Genomic DNA, 11,579 nt, shown 5'->3' with positions numbered 1-11,579 from the left:
CTCAGCGGTCTGCCCTGCAGCGGCAGCTCCATAGCTGCATTCAACGGGTGGCGTAGTCATCAACCATCTACTGCTAGTACTCTGCCACTTAGTTTGACACCCTGGGCACGGACCGGGTCGCCGCCACTCGGAGACTACAACCCCCGTCCGATCCGGCTCCGGGTATCCCCTGAAACACGGCCCAGGGGGCGCGTCAACTTTGGCGTAGTCGGCAGGATTTCGTGCCCGCAACCACCGGGTACTGCGTGCCTGAAAAGCAAAGACTGTTCAAACTTACCAGTGGTGAAGATTCCCGCTATCCGTGGAGGTTTCCCGCCATCCGGCGCCATTTTCGACCTTCTTCCCGCCATCCGTGGAGTTTTCCCGCCATTGGATGCCATCTTGAGGACGCCGCGCGGGAAGAAGAGGGGCGTGGACTCCGAAAGCGCGCGAGAACTGAAGCCCCGCCTCACGTCCGGACGTTGCGTAAGGTCCTGGAAGGAGCCCTGCAGACGCCGACATCACCGGAGCGCGACGGAAGGTCCTCAACCCTGACGATCCACTGCGGAGCCGCGGCCTACGGAACAGGATCATCGCAAGGTAGGCCACGGTCCACTAGGGGGGAGGAAGATGTCGGATACGGAGGAGAGCTTCACTGCCTCAACCCCCGCCAGCGCCACCGCTGCTGCAGTTATGCCCTTCACCATGCCCTATATCCCGGGAGCAGCTTGGCTACCCCAGTACTCAGGGGAGTCACATACCCTGCATGACTTTAGAGAAAAGCTGGATAGCCTCTTCCAGGTGTACCCCCTCACAGAAGAGCAAAAAGTGAGCATCCTGGTGGCCCAACTAACCGGGGCAGCCAAAAGGGAAGTAAAATCCTGGCCACCTGGGAGGAAGACTGTCGCAGGGATACTAACCCGGCTGAAGGACACCTTTGATACCCGCACCTCAGCCGAGATTAAGCTTAGATTCTACGGGTGCAAGCAGCGAGCGCATGAGAGTATAAGGGACTATGCACTAAACCTACAAGAGGCCCTGAGGGCCATAAAGCAGACCGACCCTGATGGGGTGGGAAACGAGGACAGGCTGTTGACTGAACAATTTATAGAGGGTTTATATTGCAATGCCCACCGAACCCAGTTGCGGGCAATGGCCTTACAGGATCCCCATCTGGACTTTGCACAGTTCAAGGACAGAGCCATCCGGGTGCTCCGAGAACCGGCACCGGGTGGCGTTGTGACCCACAGGCGCCCAGCTATCACTTACCACCAGGAGGCGGCGCCCTTGTCGGCAGGGCCTGTGGGAGCTGATGCGCAGGCTTTGGACAATGACCCGGCTCCAGACCTACACCATCAGGTCCAAGAGCTAGTTAAGAGCGTTGCTGCGCTAACCCGAACTGTGCAGTCTTTACAGGTTTCCACTCCAGGGAAGATCCAGCTGGCATCCGGACCAGAGGACATCCCGTGGCGTCGACCAAGGAGGACCTCACCGGCCAGAGGAAGACCCAGTGACCGATACAGCGAGGACGGACGACCCATCTGCCGCCGCTGCAATCAACCCGGACATATGGAAAGGTACTGTTCTTTAAACGGGCACAACCTGGGGTAGAGGGCCAACCCCCAGGAAAAAGATCACCAGGCCCATCGAACTGGCGCGACAGATATGTGGGAGGACGTCCAGTCTTGCCTGTGGTACTGGATGGCATTCCCATGAGTGCCCTACTGGACACCGGGTCACAGGTCACCACCATCCCGTACGTGCTCTTTAAGCAGTACTGGAATGACTCGGATATTACCCGCTACCCTGACGACGACTTGAGTATCATCGCCAGCAATGGCCAGCCCGTGCCACAGATCGGATTTAAAGAGGTGACCATCAAAATCGGTAGAGTCGAACTGGCAGCACAGGGACTGATCATTGTAGATATTGACAAACATGAGAGTCACCCAAAAATAACTCTAGGAACTAATGTAATTGAAAATTGTCTTGCAGAGGTGATTTTCCTTTTACAGCAGGTTGCCAAGAACGCCAGCTCCGGCGAGCAGCGGGTGCTCCAGAAAGAGATCCGGGCACTGATGCGACGGCAACAGGTGGAACTCTCCGGCGGTGAGATTGGTAGCGTAAGAATGTGTGACCCTTTTCCTATTGCCATGCCCCCAAAAAGTGAAATGATGATTTGGTGCCGGGCAGCTATTGGTCTGAGGGGTAGAGATTACCAGGCAATGGTAGAACCAGTTTACTCAGACAGTAGGCCCACCATCTTGACAGCACGGGGGGTGGTTAATGTACGCCATGGGAGGGTGCCCGTTCGCATAATCAATATCGGGGAGAGAGAAGTGTACCTGCCCCGGTATGCCACGCTAGCCAAATTATATACCATCAACCAAAACTCTATACAGTCTGTGGAACCCTTGCCTCCATCTCACCCGGAGGAAGGTAACGGCTCTAAGAAAGTAATGGAGGATTGGTGTCAGCAACTACACTTGGGAACTGACTCCACTCCCTCCCACCAGAAACAGGGAGTCTACCGGGTGGTTCAAGAGTATGAGAGAGTGTTTAGTAAACACCCGTTAGACTTCGGGCGAGTCAAGGGGGTAGAACACCGCATCCCCACGGGAGATCATCCTCCCATAAAAGAGAGGTATCGACCCGTACCCCCTGCACATTACCAACACGCCAAGGGGATGCTTAGAGACATGAAGGAGGCTGGGGTAATCCGGGATAGCTGTAGCCCCTGGGCAGCCCCACTAGTTTTAGTCAAAAAGAAAGACAACACCATGAGGATGTGTGTAGATTACCGGGAAATCAACCGTATCACACACAAGGATGCGTACCCCTTGCCAAGGATAGAGGAGTCATTGGCTGCTTTAAGATCTGCTAACTTCTTCTCTACCTTGGATCTCACTAGCGGGTACTGGCAGGTTCCTGTAGCAGAGGCGGACCGGGAGAAGACCGCATTCACCACCCCGATGGGACTTAGCGAGTTCACCTGCATGCCGTTTGGACTCTGCAACGCACCAGGAACCTTCCAACGCCTAATGGAGTGTTGTCTGGGCCACAGAAACTTCGAGACGGTCCTGCTGTACCTGGACGATGTCATCGTATATTCCAAGACATATGAGGACCACCTGAAACACCTGGCGGAAGTGTTCGAGGCTCTGGCGAGTTACGGCCTAAAGGTGAAACCCTCCAAGTGTCACCTCCTGAAACCAAAGGTGCAGTACCTGGGACACGTGGTGAGCGCTGACGGAGTGGCTCCCGACCCTGATAAGATCACCGCAATTAAGGAATGGCCAAGCCCCTCCAGCGTAAAAGAAGTGCGGCAGTTCCTCGGGTTGGTAGGCTACTACCGAAGGTTTATTCCCGGTTTCACCAAAAAGGCAGCACCTATGCAGGACCTCCTGATAGGCCAGTCCCGGAAGGCCAAGAACCAGAAGCCGCCCTTCAAATGGGAGGAGCTGGAAGAAGAGTCCTTCCGCCAGCTGAAGATGGCCCTCACGGGGGACGAAATCCTGGCGTACCCGGATTATAGCCAGCCCTTTATCCTCTACACCGACGCCAGTAACATCGGGCTAGGAGCCGTACTGTCCCAGATCCAGCAGGGGAAGGAACGAGTAATCGCCTACGCCAGCCGAAAACTGCGACCCACCGAAAGGAACCCCGAGAATTACAGCTCATTTAAGATAGAGTTCCTGGCCGTAGTATGGGCAGTCACTGAGCGCTTTAAGCATTACCTCGCTTCTTCCCGGTTCACCGTGTACACGGATAACAACCCGTTGACACACCTGGACACGGCAAGACTCGGTGCCCTGGAGCAGAGGTGGATGGCCCGTCTGTCCAACTACGAGTTCACAATCAAATACCGGGCCGGACGCTCCAATACCAACGCGGACGCCCTGTCCAGGATGCCCAACTTGCCGGACGAAGGAGAAGATCCGGAGGGACTGGAGGAAGTTGAACTCCCTGCGTTCCACCGTCATGGGACTATCCAGTATTCCCACCGGGTAAGGAGTAAGCAGGCTGCTACGTTGAACCCCTTACCTCACTACAACTGGGCGGAAACGCAAGACAGCGACCCTGCCGTCCGACTGGTGAAGGAGATGCTGACTCGCCCGGAGGCTTGCCTTGAACCAGACGCTCCGGAGGAAGCCAAACAACTATGGGCAGAGAAGAGTCGACTGTTCCTTTACAAGGGGAAGTTGTGCCGCAGAATGGTTAACTCCCGGACGCATGAACTACTCTGGCAAGTAGTGGTGCCACGAAGAGACGCAGCCATGGTGATGGAGGCATACCACGACGGAGCTGGACACTTCGGGTGGAAGAAGCTGGAGTTCCTGCTGCGCGAGCGATTCCACTGGGTAGGCATGAGGGGAACCATTGAGAAGTGGTGCAGAGACTGTGGCCCGTGCAACCTGAGAAGGAAGGACCGTGCCAGCCAGAAGACTCCCCTGCAGTCCATCGTCACCCGGCAGCCGTTGGAACTGGTAGCCTTGGATCATGTAAAACTGACCCCAAGCAGAAGTGGCTACGTCTACGCGTTAACCATCGTGGATCATTACTCCCGATTCTTGGTTGTCGTCCCCGTCAAGGACTTAACGGCTCAAACAGCAGCTAGAGCCTTCCAGCAGCACTTCTGCCGTCCACACGGGTACCCGGACCAAGTGCTGACGGACCAGAGACCTGCCTTTGAAGCGAAGGTCTTCCAGGAATTCTGCAATCTGTATGGCTGCCGGAAGATAAGGACGACACCCTACCATCCGCAAACTAATGGACTTTGTGAGAAAATGAACCAGGTGGTAATGGATCTTCTAAAAACGTTGCCCCTGGAAGAACGCAGTCTGTGGCCTGAGAAGTTGCCCGATCTGGTGGACCTATACAACCACATCCCGGTAGGTTCCACCAACTGTACCCCGGCTTACCTAATGAGGGCAAGACCTGGTAAGTTACCTGTTGACCTGGAAATGGGAGTCCTGACACCCGAGGACACTTCACCAGAAGCAGACTGGGACACAGAGAGGCAGCAGCAGTACCGGAGAGTACAGGAGAGCGTGGAGCGAAGTCTCTGTCAGGCTAGGGAAAGACAAGAGAAAACTTACAACCAGTATGCTCCCGCTGTTCCCCTGGTACCCGGAGAGCAGGTCTTGAAGAGGAAGAGACGGCTCCACAAGTTGGACGACCAGTGGGAGAAGGACCCGTACACCGTACTGCCCTCAAGCCACGAAAACCCGAAGGTCTGTACCATCAGTAAAGACGGAGGGGAAACCACAGCCATTGTATCCCGGGACCACCTGAAGAAGTGTCCCGAACAACTGAGGAACCCTGAAGAGGAACAAGAAGACCATCGACCCGTAGAGGAAAGGGAAGATATGGTTAGTACCGTGCTCGGGGACTTCCCTCGGTCTTGGACTCAAGTCAATGGTGCAGTTGTGGTACCCGTACTCACCTTCCTCCAACCAGCATCCCAAGCACCTACGGAGCAACAGGTAGAGCTGGAAGAACAGCCGGTCCAGGAGGCAGAAGACTCCACACAAGCAGAACAGGAGGATCAACCTTCTGCTTATAGTGAGCCTGCCGTACCCCTAGTGAGACAAAGAGCCGGTAGACAGCTGCCCAGTTTACCCTTGACAGCTCCTACACCCTGTAGTTCAGGGCCAGACAGTCAGCTCCGTAGGTCCACTAGGGCCACTAGAGGCCAGCTACCCGCACGTTGGAGGATCTAAATGTTTAAGCTATCTTATAATGTTTACTTGTTTATAGTTGCTTGTGTATAATTTTGTGTTTCTTGTTATTTTTAGGAGTCCTTGGTGGATTTACCGGGAATCCTTATACATAGTTGGAGCGTAACCCAGGATGGACTAAAGACTGTTAAGGACTCGGGGCAGGACAGGCCCCTACCTGGTTACGTCTCCCTGTTTTGGTGAAATGGACACCTTGCTTTTCAAAACTGCACCCGGTTGCGGACACGCCGTAACCATCTTATGTGTTTTTCTTATTGTATTGTTATTGTTATACCTTGTTATGTTTTTCTAAAAAAAATATGTTTAGTCCCGGAGTACTAAATTTCACTAGGGGGGAATGTGACACCCCAGGGGTCTGGTTGCCACAGTGATAGAGATATTACGTCTGAGAGCAGGTGGGAGGTCCTTTGGTCAGGGATCCTGTGCATGCCACACCTCCTGCCCAGTCTTGGGAGGGGAAGGACTTCCCCTATATAAACCCGGGGCTGAGGCAGGGTTAGTGAGAAAGAAGACAGAACAAGAGTAGAGAAGAGAAGCAGCATAGCAAGAAACATCAGGAGCTCTGTGGGGAGCAGTGTTACAACGAGTCAGGGGCTGGCAGCTGCAGAGCTCGCCCTGACTGAGAAGATTTCTTACCGGACCCGGAGTCCGAGGCTGTGGGGACTAACTCCTACCCAGCAGCAGAAACCGTCCGGCAGAGGATTTCAGGTCCTCTGGCCCAGAAGCCCGAAGGCACGGTCACACGCGTGGGACCAGCACCGCCATCGTGGAGCGGAAGCCATTAGAAGGCCCCGAGTCACCGGCCATACGGGTGAGCACCACACGGTACACTCAGGGACGTGGGCTACTTATTCCCGCCTCTAGCAAGGTAGCCAGAAGAGTACAGTTAGTTGGTAAGGCCTACAACTCCGCCTGGCCAGGGAAGATCCCATCTGCTCAAGGACTGACCAGGCCCCTATCACTAGCAAGTACTCCGGGAGGGTCTATCTTTGTCACCAGTAAAGACCCTGAACTACACCGCACCGTCTCTGAGTGGTTCCTGCTACCCCCATCATCCACGTCGGCTGCCCTGAGGCCATACCCCTCCCGTTGGGGGTTATACCATCCACGCTGCACCATCCTTCCACCGGCCTCAGCGGTCTGCCCTGCAGCGGCAGCTCCATAGCTGCATTCAACGGGTGGCGTAGTCATCAACCATCTACTGCTAGTACTCTGCCACTTAGTTTGACACCCTGGGCACGGACCGGGTCGCCGCCACTCGGAGACTACAACCCCCGTCCGATCCGGCTCCGGGTATCCCCTGAAACACGGCCCAGGGGGCGCGTCATTTGTATGTAATGAGGGCCTCTTGTGGAGAAGTCCGTCCATGCACCCTGGGTCCTGTGGTACCTGTGAACAGCAGGGTGCCACACCTGCATGTTCACTGGCTCTCTAAAGGGCGCCAAACATGAAGGGAGGGGACCCGAGTTCCCACCCGAGCAACCCGGAAATACTTGCCGAGTGACGAGCTTGTCGAGAACCGTGATGCTCGGGCGAATACCGAGCAGTGGCGAGCACGTTTGCTCATCACTAATTAAAATGAATCTATCAGCAAGATTTTACTATGTAAGCTGAGAGCACCATGATATAGGGACAGAGACCCTGATACCAGTTATGTTTCATTTACTTGGCTGAGTGTTGCTGTTTCAATAAAATTAACTCATTCAGCACCTTGCAATTTTCCATTTTGGCACTTTCATTTTTTGCTCTCCTTCCCAGAGCCATAACTTTATTTTTCCATTGGCCATGTGAGAGCTTGTTTTTTGTGGGACGAGTTGTTCTTTTAATTCATAACATTGATTTTACCATGTATTGTACTGGAAAACATTTAAAAAAAAATCCAAGTGCGTTGAGATTTCAAAAAAATTGCAAATCCACAGTTTTTTTAGTTTTTTATTTACCATGTTCACTAAATGCTAAAACTGACCTGCCAATATGATTCTCCAGGTCATTACGAGCCTTTAAGGCTCCTACAACATGACATGTGTTTGATACTATTTGACTATATGTGCTAGCTAAGATATCCAGGTAATGCATGTACATACTACAGGAGGCAGTTTACGTTTCAGAATATATTCCAGGTGTCCACGCTCTTAGCTTCAATTGTGTGGTTTTATTTTAATATTTATATGTTATTCTTCTTATTTTTATATTTGAAAAAAATGATTTCTTCTGGTTAATTTCTGGCTTGCATTTTTCTATTATTATATGCAAAAATAGTTTAACTGATTTTCCCAGATTTGATTTTATTTGGCTATGAGGAGACAACATAACATAATACATAACTATACTGTAAGTCACCTTTAAATTTCCTTGAATAATTTGTGATGTGCTGTGCATCCTTTATGTGACCACTGCAGCCTATCAGTGACTTCCGCAGTCATATCACAGCTTAGGCTATTGATTGGCTGCAAAAGTGACATAAATGATGTATGGCATTGACATGCAACCATCTGGAGGACTGGTGGAAACCACTGAAATCGCAAGGGCTTTACAAGGTAGCCATTGTTATTTATCATGTTACGCCATTGTCTGCTGCTGCAAAAATGTCATAAAATCTTCTGTAAAAGCCATAGACGCGCACATGAAAATGAGTGAGTTGAATTCAAAATTCTCATTCACTGAAATTGCTCATGAAAGCCAGAAATTTGTGGCACATTGCACATTATCGATTTTAACCACCAAAAGGCAACACAAAGGATTCATATTCAGATGAAACTGTTTTACTGTCACATAAGTAAGACATAGTAGGTTTTATGTACAATGTAGAGTCAGGCCATTCAATGTATAATGGATGAACCAAACTCGCTGTAATCCTCGGATGTGATCCACATCTCCTTAAAAGATTCTAATCTGGTCAGGATTGATCCTCCAATCCACGGAGCAAATTTACTATCACTCCAGGCAAAAACTTTAATATGAACAGTCTCTGGTGCCAGGGTTCTAATTTTGTTGTAAAGTCTATCCTCAAGGCCTGGGAAAAGGGTAGATGCACCAGACAACAAGATGTTTTTGAAAAGTGACATCCATAAATGCTTTCAATGATCATTTTGTGCACACCTAGAGCATCCATTGATAGATGGAGAAAATAGGATCTCTGGCGTAAGAAACCTCTGGCGACCAATGGTAACGACCTTCCCATCTGGAAGTATGTATTTCTCTAAACCTTCTGCAGAACACTTTTCCCCTTCCTCCTTTGAATCTAAAGCCAGAGAGCAAAGTTTCTCCTTTATTTCTCTAGCAATGTCTTTCTCTGCGCTGCTAACAAAGGAATGTCCGGTCTCCATAAGAAGCCTCATTAAATGATCTGTGATGTCCCGACCAGCGAAGTTAAGACGATTTCCTTCATGGGGCAGTGGAGTACCTTCAAATATGGGAAATGTAGAGGTGACACCATCTCCAATGTCCACGACTAAGCCTGTTGTGCGACCACTGGCATAGAGAGACAGAGTAGCTTGTAATGCCACATACATGGCAGGGACATTAAAGCTTTCAAACATCACTTCTGCCATGATCTCACGGTTGCTTCTTGGATTGAACGGAGCTTCAGATAGCAAGACGGGGCTTTCATTAGATTGAATTTGAAGCTCACAGTCATACACATGCTTCCAGATCCTCTCCATGTCCGGCCAAGATTTCACAATGCCGTGCTCTATGGGATATGTCAATGCCAAGATTCCTCTTAAGGATTGAGCTTCTTCACCAACATAGTAAGCTTTTCTGTTGGCTTCCAGCATGCTGTATCCGGTTATAACACGACCAATCATTGAGCTGATGACTGATCTTGGTACAGTATCACCAGATAGTCCATCTTTACATATACCGGATCCATTGTCAAAAATGACGACTGGAGCATCTAGATAATTAGACATTTTTATGTCTTGGCCAGATCTTCACTGAGAGATGAGCACTTTCTGGTGTGGAATATGCAGAAACAATCAGTGATGTCACAATATTCTAAGTGTATTTAAATGATAGTAAACCTAAAATTATTATATTGCTACTCTGCATTCAAATAAGGGGCTCCAAAGCCCTGGCCAACTGGCAGATCCGCCTCTGATCTTTTGCAAACTGCAACACTCAGCCTATCCTGACTGCTGCTGGAAATTTAAAGGTTGGAGAACTGTTGGAGAGGAATGCTCCTTTACCAAAGACAGTGGTAAATATTCAGTGATTCAGTTCAGTGATTCAGTTTGTCGCTCATCCACCTCTCAAGCTTAAAGAGTAACCGCCGTTTTAAGTGTTATTTCATAAATCAATATTACACATGAATTAAGCAACTTTATAATTTATCTTATGAGATAAATCTACTTCTTTCTCCTCCTGCACTGATCATTCACTCTCACTTCATGGGTAAAAGTTATAAAATCTATATTCAGTGATGACAGATTTCTCCATTACTGAGATTGAATTTTTTAAAGCACCAACTGTCGTTTCATTTGGAGGGACGATGAGGAGTGAGGAGCTATAGGTAGATCCACATGATCTACTTGCAAGTTCTCCTGAAACAACAGTTACTGTTCCACATAGAACTTTATGAACACCAACTATCATCTTCTATCTCAGGAATGGGAAAATCAGTTTTTATTAAAGATAGATTTTACCCGTAAATTGAGAATTTTGAGAATGAAAGATAAGTCTAGTGGGATGCAGAAGCAGATTTCTCTGATATGATAAATAACAACGTTTCTTATTTTCATGTGTACTATTGATTTATGAAAAAAAAAACATTAAAACAAAGGTTACTCTTTAAGGCTTAGATCAGACAAAGCGGAAATGTCAAGCGGCCACGACCTTATTTTTTTAATAGACTGTTAAAGGGAACCTGTTATGTCTCCAAATGCTATTAACTTGCAGATATGGGGATAAAATGCAGGTTAACAGAGTTCTAAAGCTATGCAGCCGCCATACTGAGAGTCCCACTGCCAGAAGGAAATGAACTTTAATCCTCCTGACAGCCTCCTCCTTTCTGTCTTAGAGGTGTGGCCATTGTGGCTTGAGCAACCACCCAGTACATAGTGAGTGGTGGCGGTAACCTGGCCACGGCACTGACTGACAGCCAGCTAGCACTATTTTCCTCCTGGTAGCTGGGCTGTCAGTGCAGCAGCTGCACAGCTTTAGAATGCAGATTAACCAAATATCAGCAGGTTACAGGTTCCCTTTAAACAGTTACTTGATTTTGCACAAAAAGAACTGGCTCAACTGCAAAATCTCATGGTAATTACAGTTAAATTTATGGGTAGCATAGCTGATCAGCAATATCTAGTGATAATTATCAAAGAAGAACCCACTTTCACCCATTACACAGAGCTCTTTCAGTTGACCCAATCAGCTCAGCTCTAGCAACTGTCAGTATCAGAGTCACAAAGTCACAGTCACAAACAGTGAGGGCACAATCAGACGGCTGTATAAATTGAACAGTTATCAGAATGCAGTGCACGGACTGTCAGGCCGCTCTCTCGACCCGGACGTGACTTCTGCATAGAAATACATGAAGCGGTCAAGCTTGGATCAGGGGAGCCGTCAGCCAGTCCGTGCACTGTGTTCTGATCTTTGGACTGCAAAGGGTCCATATACTGTTCTTGAACAGGTGCTCTTTTCTGTCTTTGTCCGCCACTGGCATATATTTATAAACATGCACAGAAAACGTTAAGTAAGACCGTAATAGGTAACAGGTTAAACCTAATAAAAAACACTCCTAACTCTTGTTAGAAGTAGGATTTGAATCCAAACTACCAGGGGAGATTACAATCTAACAACAGCTCCTAAGAATGGTCATATAGATTAGATGGCTGTGGGCCAAATGATGCTTGAGTGGAA

At 49.4% G+C, this 11,579-nt stretch overlaps 1 pseudogene; it reads right to left on the bottom strand.

The window, feature by feature from the left end:
* Nucleotides 1-8,539: 8,539 nt before the first annotated feature.
* LOC141193185 (actin, cytoplasmic 1 pseudogene) lies at nucleotides 8,540-9,631 on the bottom strand (annotated as a pseudogene).
* Between the last annotated feature and the right edge of the window lie 1,948 nt (nucleotides 9,632-11,579).

This window comes from Phyllobates terribilis, unplaced genomic scaffold (assembly GCF_046119375.1).
Source record: "Phyllobates terribilis strain yellow unplaced genomic scaffold, ASM4611937v1 Scaffold_65__1_contigs__length_7625178, whole genome shotgun sequence".
Classification (NCBI taxonomy): domain Eukaryota; kingdom Metazoa; phylum Chordata; class Amphibia; order Anura; family Dendrobatidae; genus Phyllobates; species Phyllobates terribilis.
This window is presented reverse-complemented; position numbering and strand designations above follow the sequence as displayed.